At 47.9% G+C, this 10,048-nt stretch overlaps 2 pseudogenes across 2 annotated transcripts; both read left to right on the top strand.

The window, feature by feature from the left end:
* The first annotated feature begins 920 nt into the window (after nucleotides 1–920).
* On the top strand, nucleotides 921–2,573 carry LOC310784887 (solute carrier family 41 member 1 pseudogene; annotated as a pseudogene). Its single transcript has one exon. The product of its transcript is annotated as a solute carrier family 41 member 1 pseudogene (transcript).
* A 4,161-nt stretch (nucleotides 2,574–6,734) lies between these two features.
* On the top strand, nucleotides 6,735–9,833 carry LOC310784886 (oxysterol-binding protein-related protein 9 pseudogene; annotated as a pseudogene). Its single transcript has 2 exons — nucleotides 6,735–8,284; nucleotides 8,488–9,833. The product of its transcript is annotated as an oxysterol-binding protein-related protein 9 pseudogene (transcript).
* Nucleotides 9,834–10,048: the final 215 nt, after the last annotated feature.

Raw genomic sequence — 10,048 nt, 5'->3', positions numbered from 1 at the left:
TTTATGGGTACCCATTGAACCAATTTTCATTCAGATAAATTGAGCTGAGAGGGACCCCTTTGAAATAGTTTTCCCTCGCCCAAATTTAACCTAGGTTTGGATCGTTTTTAGCCCCCTTCCCTTTAAGATAGCATATTGTACTTGGTACTAATGGATGCCTTACTTAGGTCTTCTAGTTTCTTCTGATAACAGGATCTCCACTGTAGCTTTAAGAATGACCCTGCTACAGCCATTTGATTACCCGTGAGTGTTGGCAAACCACTCGTGGACCCATCTGCAGTACCTCCACGGCCCGGAGGGGTTTGCATGTTCATTGAGGATTGCATTTGTTTACTAATGACATCATCAGTCACCACTTTCCACCCCTCGACAATGATCAGCAGAACGGTGAAGCTTCTATAACTGACTTTGGGTGTCCGTCCGTCCTTCCACCTAATGATTGTGGGGCATGACATCATCAGTGGGCATGACATCATCAGTCGGGGGAGTTTGCATGCTCAGTAATGGATTGTGTTTGTTTACTATTATGACGCACGGAAGGACGGAGACACATCACTTATAGAATCGGCTGCTCATCACTGGTGACATCCTCACTGATGACATCACTGGTGACATCACTCACTGATGACATCACAATTGCTCGATGACATCATCGAGTGCTCAAGTGACATCACTGGTGACATCACCAATTTACATATACAGTAAGTGACATCACTGATGATGTCAGACATTGTGATGTCATCAGTGATGTCATAAATCCTTCCCTGCAGCGGCTATAAGTAGGACGGACTGGTCCAACTCGGGCAATTTGAGATCATTGACCTCACCAATTCTATGCATAGTGATATCCTATCACTTATGACAGCCCACTGTCTTCCCAAGGCCTCGACATGGTGCTTTGGACGAAAGATAGATCCGGGATGATAGATCTTGAGGAGGGAGGCCCGCTGACACCGGCCTTCCTCAACTCCAACGTCCTCGTCCACGCGCTGATCCTCAACGAGGGCCCCGAGGGGGTGAGACCGCAGGCCGGGGGCAAGTATGAGCTCACCGAGGTCGGCTCCTTCGTGGACAGGGCCAGTGAGACTGGGGAGGACGAGGAGCTTTCAGAGATCGTGGCGGTGATCCTCTGCCAGGCCAATGCAAAGGTGCAGCGGGAGGACGCCCTGCTGGAGAATGGCAGCCAGAGCAATGAGAGCAATGACACGAGCACTGAGCACAGCCCCAAGCCGCCCACATCCCTCAAGGAGACCTCCTTCAGCATCGGCCTGCAGGTGCTCCTCCCCTTCCTGCTAGCCGGGTTCCTGACAGTGCTGGTAGGAATGGTGCTAGACATTGTCCAGCACTGGAAGGTGTTTACCGAGGTGTCAGAGGTGTTCACCCTGGTTTTAGCGCTCCTGGGGCTCAAAGGCAACCTGGAGATGACACTGGCCTCTAGACTTTGCACAGCAGCTAACATTGGTCAGATGGACACAAGCAAGGACATGTGGAAGTTGATTATGGGGAACCTGGCCCTCATCCAGGTCCAAGCCACAGTGGTGGGCTTTCTGGCCTCCATCACTGCTGTGATCTTCGGCTTGATACCAGATGGCCACTTCAGGCTGGACCATGCCGTGCTGCTGTGTGCCACCAGTGTGGCTACTGCATTCATAGCCTCTCTGCTGCTAGGGGTCATCACGATCAGTGTGATCATTGCGTCCAGGAAGCTTGGCATCAACCCGGATAACGTGGCCACGCCCATCGCTGCCAGCCTGGGAGACCTGATCACCCTGTCTCTGCTGGCAGTTATCTCTACAGGACTGTACAACGAACTAGAGTACAATAACTATGCCAACCCCCTGGTGTGTGCCATGTTTGTGGTCATGTGCCCCCTATGGGTGGTGATAGCTAGGAAGATCCCATCAACCAGGGAGGTCCTCTATTCAGGCTGGGTGCCGGTCATCATCGCCATGGCCATCCACAGTATCGGTGGTCTGATCCTCAACAAGACTGTCACCAACCCAAACTTTGCAGGCATTGCTGTCTTCACTCCCCTCATCAACGGCATGGGAGGTAGCCTGGCTGCGGTTCAGGCAAGTAGAATCTCCACCTATCTGCACATGAACTGCCTTCCCACCCTCAGGAAGTGCCCCACGCCCTGCGACTCCTTCTTCGGTTCCACTGTGAATTCTCGTTCGGCCCGAGTGCTTCTCCTGCTTGTCGCCCCGGGTCACCTCATCTTCATCTACACCATCAGTTCCATGAAGGCGGGACACACCACTCTGACACCCATCTTCATCAGCTTCTACCTGGCCGCTGCACTCCTGCAGGTGCTCATCCTGCTCTACCTAGCAGACTGGATGGTCCACTGGATGTGGGGCCGAGGCATGGACCCCGACAACTTCTCCATCCCCTACCTGACGGCCCTGGGCGACCTGCTGGGGACCGGCTTCCTGGCACTCGTCTTCCTGCTCTGCTGGGTTATCGGGGACAAAGACACCAGTAGTAGTCCAGTAAAAATAGCGTTCAACGTCTCACTAATTGCAACAACACAAGCAAACTCAATGGATTTTGTCTCAGTACAGTCTACATGACAGAAAAAAGTCAAAAAGAATCCTATCAGGGCAAAGTTTTGAAAATCACCTAAATATCATCCTACCAAAAATGCCTTTTTTACAATGGAAGTCTATGGGAGGACTGGTCAAACCATGCCCACTGAACTCTAAAAACTCTCAAACTCTAAGCTACAAACTCCATTGAAACTTTAAACAGGTCATCGCCACCTTTTAGTCCTTTATTATTGCTCTCATTCAGCTTCTTTTTTTATACTTTATGTACTTTTTGAGAAATTGCAGTTTGTTTCATAATTTTTTCAACCAATCAATGGGAGCCAGGCTACTAGTTGGGTCATTTCTAGTCTCTCCCCAGACTCAAATATTACGTTGAATCGAACAGCCACTGCTGGTTTTTGAAGGCGCGTCTAGGGGGGTTGAAATTGAATGAGTGACAGCTCGTAGCACCGATGAGAGTGGTTTGAAAAATGGGCTGCACCTCCGGTGTCGTCTGATCGCAAAGTTGTTACTGATTAGGGAAGACTGAATCCACCACTGGCCAATTACGCCAATTGAACGGTTCCCTCCCATTACCAGCCGGCTGGGGGGAAATGCCCAGACCCAGAGAGAGCTCTGCAGCATGCAGTAATGTAGTGTATCAGACCCAGAGAGAGATCTGCAGCATGCAGTAACGTAGTGTATGAGCGTAAGAACTCTCATGCGTCTGGCGTTGAGACTATAGCTGATTTCAAACAAATTTCGAGCAATTCCATGAGCGGAGGTTAGTTTCTGACTTTATTTGTAATCTAGGAGGTTAAAAAACAAATTTAGCCCCCATGCCTCTCGCGAAAATGTGTGCCACAGTTTTGAGATCCCTAAATCCAAAATGGCTACCATCGGCTATGTTGGAAATAACCTCTTCAAGGGTTTGACCTACAATGCTAAAGGTAGACAGGGACACGCACATCCAAAGGTTGGCCACACTGGGCCTGGGTGCTGGATCAAAAAGGATACAGTGAAAAAATAATGGTCCGCACACCAAAGGAGCTCCCGTTAGGTTTCTTTATTTAATAATTATGCACACAGCGTGACGTTTCGGGCCACACTGGCCCTTCCTCAAAGCGTCTTGAGGAAGGGCCAGTGTGGCCCGAAACGTCACGCTGTGTGCATAATTATTAAATAAAGAAACCTAACGGGAGCTCCTTTGGTGTGCGGACCATTATTTTTTGACCTACAATGCTGCAATGGTTTCTGTGACGTTCTGGGTTGAGAAATTTGGAATTAATGTCATTTTGATGATTTGACCTATTTCTCACATTCAAATCCAACCTATCAAATCTTCAGCTCCAAAATATTAAATTTTCTAAATCGTCTTCATATTGGGCTCTAATGAAAGCTCTGCTCAGGCTGAGTTGAGTTATAAACAGCAGAACATCATTTAAGTACACAGAGGTCATCCCAGAGGTCCAAAAGGTCAATGTTTGTGGTTCATGACAAACCTTTATGCATTCCATGTATGCAGCAACATCTCTGTCCTTGTGTAATAGCCTACTTCTTTCTTAACGTTTTCTTTAAAATGTGTAAAATATTTATAACAAATAGCTTAAACTCGGGCCCGGTTTTACAGGGGTGCAAAAGCACGCATTGCACCCTTATTTTAATTGTCTGCATGCTCAGTTGAAAAGAGTGGTAAAAATATATACCGTAAATTTCGGACAATAAGCCGCGGCTTTTCCCCCGTTTTTTGGCCCTGCGGCTTATATAACGATGCGGCTTATCTATGGATTTTATCAGCTAACGGCCGCTCGGGGACCTCCAAAATCTATGGATGTTGGTATGAGGCAGAACGAGAGCAAGACAGACATTACGAGAGCGAGACCCTGATTGGATGATGTTGCAAAAAATGTGCCTCGCGACCTGATTGGAGCACTGTGCCACTACGCTCTCTCAGCCACTACGGTAAAACACCCTCCCTCGCTCCGGGGGGAAAATGGCAGCGATTGAGCCTGAAAGACAGTCTGAATGAAATTGAATGTAACATTCCCAATTCTATGTATTACATTCTAAAAAACTAACGGCAACATTTTGGAAGGCTAAGCCACACAACTAGCTCGTTGTAATCTAACATCATGCTTCAAAAGATGGAGAACTGGCTGTGTTACGACGATGGCGGCGACGAAAGGGACTGTCCGTCAGGGCGCGGACGACTGTGTCAGCAACTCCCTCCCGACTACCAGGAGAAAATTACAAACTTCGGCGAATTCACACAAAGAAAGATCAAGGAATATTCCATCGGACCGGAGCAGATCATAAATATGGATGAAGTGCCTTTGACGTTCGACCTGCCTCTCACTAGGACTGTTAACAAGAAAGGTGAATCGTCCATCACGTTGAGAACCACAGGTCACGAGAGAACGAATTTCACTTGTGTTCTTGGCTCCACAGCATCTGGAGTAAAGCTCCCGCCGATGGTGATTTTTAAGCATCTCACAATGTGTGATTTTGTCTGGGGATTAGTGACCTGACTTTTGTTTTGTTTTGTTGAAATGTTAATAAATGGGAGCTTCCCCAAACAGCCATCTCTTTCCCGACAATCCCCTCTGTGCACGAACCCTTACATATGGTAATTAAACATCAAAACACCCGCGGCTTATAGTCCGGTGCGGCTTATATATGTAACAAACAGGCAATTTTGCTGCTGCGGCTTATACTCAGGTGCGCCTTATAGTGCGGAAATTACGGTATATATATATTGCAGCTGCACACTTACAGTTTAAACTTGAATTATAATTGTTGTTTTTCTTTGTTCTTTCATGTGAATTCATGGCTTTTTGGCACCTACATTTTAAGGTTGAGATAATTGTATTATCATTATATGGTCCAAATATTTCAGTAAAGCACTTGAAACACTTGAAATATTCTTGCTTGGCTGGTATCATTCTACTTGAAATTATTGTAAAATGCATTATTTTTAGTAAAATAACAGGTCGTCGGCCCGTGCATGTGCACCCCTTCCTATCTAGGATGCATCCCTAGTCATCTTGTTCTGGAACCGGCCCTGCTTAAACTGCAGATTAAGATTCATCACATTAACAGATAGCAATTCACATTTAAAATAGTTTAATAATAAAATTTTACTGTGCCCCTGAAGTCATTTTTCTCCGTGACACAGACATGGGGGACTTCTGGGTCTCTATCATCAACATGTTGCCTGGACTGATGGCATAAAAAACCCTCATGGTTAGAATGGTCACTCCTCCACCTCCATTGCAACAGGAAGTGAGCTGGGGTTCAATTTAGAAGAATGTTTTTGTTGTCAAGTTAAAACCATGATATTTATTATGTTACTCCTTGTTGTGATAGATGTCATCCACATCACCATGACATCATCGGGACAACATCGGCACATGTTTATTGTTTATTGTTTATTGAATGGATCCCCATTAGCTGACGCCATGGCGACAGCTAATCATGGGGACAGCTAATCTTCCTGTTGATGACATCACAGATGAGAGAGTTGATTATTCACTGACTGTCATCACAAGAAATTAGAAATGGATGGGTTGTGTATATGACATCATCATCATCGTTGCCTGCAGAGCAGGTAACCACAATTTTTCTCCATCCCACGCGGGCAAGCTCAGTCACTTGAGATTGTGAAAGGAGCCGAATTTGTTGTCCCCAAGCAGCTGTTGTACATAAAATGTTGGTAATGTCACATAATGCAACACTGTTTGGATGTCACCTGCAATTACCACTCATCGCCATAGGTGTCACCCAATAGAACAAAGCTATGCAAGTGACCCTAATCATCTTTGGTAGTATTCAATTGTGTGTCGTGTAAAAAAAAAAAAAATGTCAGGCGACCCTATTTGAATTCCAGGCGACCCCACTTAGGGTCGGGACGCTAAGGTTGGAAACCACTGCATTACCTCCTCCTGGATTCATCCATCCACTGTTTCACTACATTCTGTCCCTCCTCCGCACTCCCTCTGCTCCTCCCGACATCTCGAGTGACATCACTGACATGATCACTGATGACATCACTTATGCATAGAATTGATGGTGTCGAGGTCATCAGTGATGTCAGTCAAGCAATTGTGGTCATCATTGAGTGATGTCATCAGTGATGATGTCAAAAGTGATGTGCTCAACCAATTACCATCTCATACTTACTGTATATAATAGGGCGGAATTGTAAAGATGGCGTCCATCATGCAGGGGCTGCTGAGAAAGTGGACTAACGTCATGAAAGGTTGGCAGTACCGTTGGTTTGTTTTGGACTACAATGCTGGATTGCTCCAATACTACGCGTCAAAGAACAAGATGATGCGAGGATCCAGAAGAGGCTGTGTGCAACTCGGGGGAGCTGTGATCCGCATCGATGACGAGGATGACAGCACATTTACCATCACTGGGGACCAGAAGACTTTCCATTTTCAAGCCCGAGATGCAGACGAGCGGGATACGTGGATCCACGCCTTAGAGGGAACTATCCTACGTCACACCCTCCAACTCAGGGAGGCAGAGGCAGGATTTGTCACGAGTGTCCAAGACTTTGACAAGAAGCTAGCTGAAGCTTATACCTACCTACAGATTCTGATCGACCAGCTAAACCTTTTCGATGAGAAGATCAAGGACTGCAAAGAGGATGAATCACGCAGGAAATTTGAAAATTTGAAACAGCCTACTTGTAGTATGGTAGAGTCCATCAAACACTGTATTGAATTGCTGCAAATTGCCAAGGACGAAAGTAACGAACAGCAACAAGCAAACATACTTATGAGTACCATCAACCCGCAGGATGGGATCTATCAGCCTCCTCTGGGCACTCCTATAGTCGACACAACCATGCCAACACAGACCACGCTGCTGAGAAAGTGGACTAACGTCATGAAAGGTTGGCAGTACCGTTGGTTTGTTTTGGACTACAATGCTGGTTTGCTCCCCTACTACACGTCAAAGAACAAGATGATGCGAGGATCCAGAAGAGGCTGTGTGCAACTCAGGGGAGCTGTGATCGGCATCGATGACGAGGACGACAGCACATTCACCATCACTGTGGAACAGAAGACCTTCCATTTTCAAGCGCGAGATGCAGACGAGCGTGAGAAGTGGATCCACGCCTTAGAAGGAACTATCCTGCGTCACACCCTCCAACTCGGGGAGGCAGAGGCAGGATTTGTCCCGAGTATTCAAGACTTTGACAAGAAGCTAGGTGAAGCGTATGCCTACCTACAGATTCTGATCGACCAGCTAAAGCTCTTTGATGAGAAGATCAAGGACTGTAAAGAGGATGAATCACGCAGGAAAATTGAAAATTTGGAACAGCCTACTTGTAGTATGGTAGAGTCCATCAAACACTGTATTGAATTGCTGCAAATTGCCAAGGACGAAAGCGACGAACAACAACAAGCAAACGCACTTATGAGTACCATCAACCCAGTGGATGGGATCTATCAGCCTCCTCTGGACAATCCTATAGTCGACACAACCATGCCAACAAAGACCACACTTCCCACAAATGGTTCTCAGCTGTGTAAATCAGACCAACAATCCTCCACACTACCCGTGGGTCCCGTCATCATGGTGATGGGCAATCTGAAGACCCCAACGGCCAACAACAGCACAGGGAGCAGCCCGTCAGGCACCAGTAGCGGCATCACCTCCCCGCTCCATATCCCTATCACCTCCCACTCGGTGCCGGACTTATCGTGTGCCTCCAGCGAGGACGAGTTCTACGACGCTGACGAGTACTATCAGAGCAGCACTCCCCCCAAACACCAGAGCAGCACTCCCCCCAAACACTGCATAGATTCCTCAGGGCCTACAGCAGAGTTCTACCAGAGCAGCACTCCCCCCAAACACGGCATAGATTCCTCAGGGCCTACAGCAGAGTTCTACCAGAGCAGCACTCCCCCCAAACACGGCATAGATTCCTCAGGGCCTACAGCAGAGTTCTACCAGAGCAGCACTCCCCCCAAACACAGCATAGATTCCCCAGGGCCACCAGCAGATTTGCCCCTTGGCGATGAAGACATGGTACGACCTAACACCAATGAGTCCCTCAACTGCTGCATGTCACACGGGCCCTCTGATACAGACCAGTTTGATAGCCATGACGAATGTGATGATGATGATGATGATGATGATGGGGGGTCAGTGGGGGAGCACAAGAGCATTATCATGCATGTGCTGTCCCAGGTCCGGCTGGGCATGGACCTCACTAAGGTGGACCTCCCTGCCTTCATTCTAGAAAGGAGGTCTTTGTTAGAAATGTATGCAGACTTCTTTGCACATCCTGACTTATTTGTCAGCATCGCTGAGCAGCCAGAGCCACGGGAGCGCATGGTTCAGATGGTGAAGTGGTACCTGTCGGCCTTCCATGTCGGGAGGAAAGGCTCCGTGGACAAGAAACCCTACAACCCCATCCTTGGAGAAGTCTTCTACTGCCACTGGGACCTGCCCACTGAGGCGGAGGAGCCTTCCCCACACACAGCGAGGCGGCAGGACGCTGTGGCTGAAATCCCCTTCCAGAAGAAAGTATCAGCATCCCACAATGTGTGTTTTGTAGCAGAGCAGGTCTCTCACCACCCACCCGTTTCTGCATTCTATGCAGAGTGTTTAAGTAAGAAGATCCAATTCAACGCTCACATCTGGACTAACTCCTTCGTAGGGATGCCTATGTCTATAGGCGTTCACAATATCGGCCAAGGCTGTGTGACATGTTTGGAGCATGACGAACATTACATCCTCACCTTCCCTGATGGATATGGCAGATCGATCTTGACGGTGCCGTGGGTGGAGCTGGGCGGGAAGTGCCGCATTTCCTGCTTCAAGTCGGGCTACAGTGCCAACATCGTGTTCCACACCAAGCCTTTCTACGGAGGCAAGAAGCACAGGATCACTGCTGAGATTTTTCCACCCAATATAAAGAAGTCTTTCTGCTCCATTGAAGGGGAATGGAATGGAGTGATGTATGCCAAGTGGGCAACTGGAGAGAACACACTGTTCATAGACACGAAGACGATGGGCATCATTAAGAAGAAGGTTAGGAAGCTGGAAGACCAGCTGGAGTGGGAGTCGCGCAGACTCTGGCGAGACGTGACGCTGAACCTGAAGCTGAAAGACATCGAGTCGGCGACAGAAGCCAAACACCATCTGGAGGAGAAACAGAGAGCCGACGCCCGAGAGAGGAAGTGGAATGAGCAGCAGTGGGAGACCCGGCTGTTCCATGAGGACGACGGGTGCTGGATCTACAATGAGCCTCTTTCAAAGAGAAGAGAACCACAGAGGCACTGAGAAGACGACGCACTCTGATACACACACATGCTATGTACCCCCTGAGCTGTGTCCTGAAATAAAGTCTGAATTGAATTGAATTGATTTTAATTGAATTGACACACACAAATAAACAAGACAAGGAGTCTAATAACTTTATTGGACTAGCTTGGGCTTGGTCGACGCTCTATGTCAGGCATCTGCAACCTCGGGCATGCGTGCCACCTCTGGCACGC

This window comes from Poromitra crassiceps (genome assembly GCF_964638095.1).
Source record: "Poromitra crassiceps genome assembly, chromosome: 11".
Lineage (NCBI taxonomy): Eukaryota > Metazoa > Chordata > Actinopteri > Beryciformes > Melamphaidae > Poromitra > Poromitra crassiceps.
Note: the sequence above shows the minus strand (reverse complement) of the source record. Positions and strands in the feature narration are given on the sequence as shown.